At 36.5% G+C, this 4,930-nt stretch overlaps 1 protein-coding gene across 1 annotated transcript in view; it reads right to left on the bottom strand.

Annotated features, from left to right (window-relative positions):
• AIFM1 (apoptosis inducing factor mitochondria associated 1) overlaps positions 1-4,930 on the bottom strand; it is a 28,941-nt gene that overhangs the window by 20,612 nt on the left and 3,399 nt on the right.

The following is a 4,930-nucleotide window of genomic DNA, read 5'->3' as shown; positions in this document are numbered from 1 at the left end:
AGGAATGCCAGATTGAAGGTTGTTGTTTTTAAATATTTATTATCCCAAACTAAGGAAAAATAAAATATTTGACAAATGGGTCAAAATCAAATATTGTGCTAAGGAGCTGCAATGAATTTTGACCATATTCACAGGTTAGTGTGTCACATCCAAGAGAAAAGGTACAATTTTATGGATTAGTCAAATCTAAGAAAATGCAGAGGCTTTCAAGTAAAGAGTAAAAAGACAAGTGGAAAAAGCAAAGATAATCAACGTGAGATTAAATTTCAGTCATTCCCAAATTGGCTCTCATAGGATATTAGACAGTAGGCACTTTAAAGAAGGCGTTTTGGAAATTTTTCCAAAAGGAGAAAGGAGAATTAGTTGTAAAAGTCTTAACGCAGAGTAGTACTGAGTCTATTAACGGGAGCTGTTTGGCAGCTTCTTTACACAAGCTGCTTTTCTACTTACATATGCACCAGCTCCTATTGCTGATAAGCCCACAATAAGGACTAATACAGAATTATCGATTTTGCCCCCTGATGCACCAGAGCTAGTCATTTGTCTTGTCATCTGGAGTTCTAGAGGAACATGCCATCGCTGGAACAAGTTGCCTAAGGAACACAATTTATTAAGACACACACACATACAAAAATAAAATAGTTAATACATGTTTATGACTAAACATCAATGCACTGTACAAGTAAAGACTTAACTGCCCATTGGGCTGTGTGATATTCACTGTCAAATGACCAAGGGAAAAAAATCTTCAAAACTGTACACACAAATGCAACAGATATCAGAATGCACACTCTTAAGTTGCTGGAGTTTTAACAGTACAATTTAATGCTGTCCAGGGAGGAATTTATAGCTTCCAGAAAAGGTAATGAAAAACACACAGGCAGTTCATCAAATACCTCTCTCTTCACATCTTCACCGTAAATGAAGTAAACATGGAGAGATGACTGAATAGACAGATATAACAAGTTAACTACAGGCTACCTGGGACACACTAACAACTACCTAAGGAGTAGTCTAAATGGCTGGCTCAAACCTTGCACAAAATAATAAACTCCTGCAACACAATCTAACCAGAATACAGTTTAGTCTTGTGTGAAAGGTAATGTGTCCTGGAAGACAGAAATGGTAAAGCTTAGAAGAAAACCAGAAAAAAAAATTTAGGTGAATTTATCTCCCCCAGAGAACTGAAGAATTTTGGACTATGAAATATTTTTATACAATGACAAAATTTAAAATATCTACCAACTATCAATACTTGGCTCTCAGTCCTCCAAAATAATACAAAGATTAGGTTGATGTAAAAACTCGGTACAGCTATGTAAGAATCTGAGGATCATAACAACGCTCACAAATGGAAATGTAAGAGTTTCATAGACTTCTTTCTCCAGGAGGATGCTGGCATTTTTAGATGATGGAAGGTCTCAGCACCTTCTCTGCTTGTGATAGTCCTCGTGTTGACTATTAACCTAGAACAGGGGTTTGCAAAACTTTTTCTGTAAAGAACCAGATAGAAAATATTCTCAGGTTTGCAGGCCACATGGTGTCTGCTGCAACTACTCAATTCTGCTGATGTTGCACAAAACCCATAACATATAAATGAATGGGCGTGACTGTGTCCCAATAAAACTTTGTTAATGGACACTGAAATGTGAATTTTAAATAACTTTCAAAAAACAGTCTATTAACAATTTTTTTCAGCCATCTGAAAAATGTAAAAACCAATTTTAGCTCAAGGGGCATACAAAAGCATGTGGGTTTGGCCTGTGGGCTGTAGTTTGCCAATCCTGATCTAGAACAGTGGTTCTAAAACTTGCGTGTGCATCAGAATCCCCTGGAGGGTTTGTTAAAACATGGATGGCCAGACCTACTACCCAGAGTTTCTGAGTTGGAGGATCTGGGATAGGGCTCAAGAATGTGCATTTCTAACAAGTTCCCAAGTGATGCTGATGCTGCCAGTCTACACTTGGAGAATCACTGGTCTAGAGGCAAGTAGATATGTTCTGGTCTGACCAAGCTTTAAAAGACAAACAGAACGGCGCCAGTAGCTACTCCCAATGTACTTGCAGAGATGTGAAATAGGGAGCTTTCCCCCTTGCTTTCACAATTACAGGGCTCAGAGGGGTAAAAACACATCCAAAACAGGGCTGCAGTCTCTTACCTGAAATCCTTGGGAACATGTGCATTCCAGAACTTGGAACTGTTAGGTTTGAAGTATATAATGCATACACCATATAGTAACACCCAACACAGTAAGGGGCAGCAACCCAGTTGTGACACATTAATGCTTCTATGACCAAGCACACTGAGTGGAATAAACAAAAGACTTTAAGTAGCTTCTCTCCAGTTCAGGTCAGGTTTTACTGACAAATGAGTTACAAAAACTTGATTTTTAGTCCTATTTTGATTTCTAGATTATAGATAAGAGACTATGGACCTATATACTTAGAACTGGAAATGTATTTTTCTCTACTGTTTTTATTTCTTAACTGTTTTAGAATCCTTCATCACCACATGAAATAAAACGGCTTATATTTGGAAATAACAACAAATCACTAAAATAAAAACATGTGCAAGAATGGAGAAGCTTATCTCGATCTGGGCAAGCTTCTGATTTTCAGAAGTCCATAAAAAAACGATGAAGCATCAGAAATAGAAACTGACAACTCTCAGAGCTTAGAAAATGAAACTGGGTAGAAAAAGTTCCACATGGCTTAGCACAAAGAATTTAGTTTTGTCCTTTACCTTCACTCCAAGTTTTTCTTTACTGAAAATAAATGCTTTTAAAATTCCGTTTATCCCTCTAGAAGATCCTAAATACAGAAATAATAATAACTTTGCTTTAATATAATAATTTAATATAATATTCTGATTTTGCTTGCTTTTCACAAACATAAAACTAAAGGTGTAGATTTGGGTAAGTTCAGCAGTTCTTGTCTCAATGTGCACCAAAAAAAAAAAAGACATTTAAAAGTAAATTGGTTTTCTCAGGGTATATGCCCAGTAGTGGGATTGCTGGGTCATATGGTAGTTCTATTTTTAGTTTTTTAAGGAACCTCCATACTGTTCTCCATAGTGGCTGTATCAATTCACATTCCCACCAACAGTGCAAGAGGGTTCCCTTTTCTCCACATCCTCTCCAGCATTGACTGTTTGCAGACTTTTTTTTTTTTTGATGACGGCCATTCTGACCGTCATACCTCATTGTAGTTTTGACTTGCATTTCTCTAAAAAAAAAAGGTTCTAAATAACCTAGGGGCAGGACAGGAATAAAGATGCAGACGTAGAGAATGGACTTGAGGACACGGGGAAGGGGAAGGGGAAGCTCGGACGAAATGAGAGAGTGGCATGGACATATATACACTACCAAATATAAACTAGAGAGCTAGTGGGAAGCAGCTGCAAAGCACAGGGAGATCAGCTCAGGTGCTTTGTGACCACCTAGCGGGGTGGTATAGGGAGGGTGGGAGGCAGACGCAAGAGGGAGGGGATACGGGGATATATGTATACATATAGCTGATTCACTTTGTTATACAGCAGAAACTAACACACCATTGTAAAGCAATTATACTCCAATAAAGATGTTTAAAAAAAAGTAAATTGATTTTTTACAAAGTAAATGGGTTTACATTTAAACTATTGCTTGAAAAGAAATATAATACAATACTGTCATTAACAAACCAACTTTCTACATACCTAGTGACTTTAATTTTGTAAAAGGTGATAATATTGCATGGATGTTCATATTTTCCCTCCAATTTTCTTTTACCTATAAAATTATTCCCACACCTTTCCCCCGCTAGCCTCAAAGTTTTAGGAGATTTTACATTATGACTGAAACATGCCTTTTCACTTGTCTTATTAATGTGGGAAAGCCAACTTACTCCTTGACTTCTCATTGCCCCAATCTACTTGTTTTAGATTTTCTGCAGTCAGACCACATGTACAGAGGTAGAGCTTCCTTCCTCACACTTAGGATTCAATTCTTTTTTTAAAAAATTTGATCATTTATACATAATAATATGATTGCCATTTTAGCGATAATTAGAACCTCTACTGTGTCATATAATTATCATTTCTTTTTAGTGGTTGGAATAATTAAGATCTAGTCTCAGCAAGTCTGATAATATAATACAACATTATTGTCTATATTCAGTATATCGTGCAAAGATTCAATTCCTGTAGGTGTTTGCTCAACAAATATTTCTTGAATTAATGAATAAAATAAGGAAATAGAAATTCTTCCCAGTTCTACTGATAAGGACTGAACATTTTGAAGAATTCTTTGCAAATAAGTTTTGGCCATATCCCATTGTACAGGCTGCTTAATAAAAAATTAGTAACTTCAAATACCACAGGCTAGCATTAGAATAGTACCTAAATTAGCAAATTCATTTCTTTAGATTTCATAATCTCCTGTTTTTCCATACTCCCAGAAGGCCTTATCCAGAAATACATTCACACAATTGAGGCACCTAGGAATCTCAAGTGGTTAAGAGGTCTATATGCTCTTGGATCTTGTTTTCTGAATGTCAAACTTAATTTTCTGACATGGATAAAACACAGGATAGGACAAGCCTAGATGATGTGTCCATTGTAGTTAGATGCCTCTTGTGTGAAACACTCTGAAGGCACCAGAAGAAAAATGATTTAGATGAAAGAAAAAAAACTCTAACTCTATTCTGCAAAGTTAAGTCCTTCACATTACTAGGGTTTAGTCACTGAGAATTCACCACGTACCAGAGACTGTACAAAATGCTGAGGACACAAAAACAAATATGACATAACTCCTGTCTCAGATAGTGTATAGTTTAGGAGGGGAGAATGTCTGCTACTATTCTGAATATCAGAAAATGAACTTGACACAAATCACAAGAGACTCAAGGCTGCTCAGTTTGGTTTTTAATCCTTAGGTCAGAAGAATGGAAGGGAA

The sequence above is a fragment of the Lipotes vexillifer genome, unplaced genomic scaffold (assembly GCF_000442215.2).
Source record: "Lipotes vexillifer unplaced genomic scaffold, Lipotes_vexillifer_v1.1 scaffold215, whole genome shotgun sequence".
Taxonomy (NCBI): domain Eukaryota; kingdom Metazoa; phylum Chordata; class Mammalia; order Artiodactyla; family Lipotidae; genus Lipotes; species Lipotes vexillifer.
Note: the sequence above shows the minus strand (reverse complement) of the source record. Positions and strands in the feature narration are given on the sequence as shown.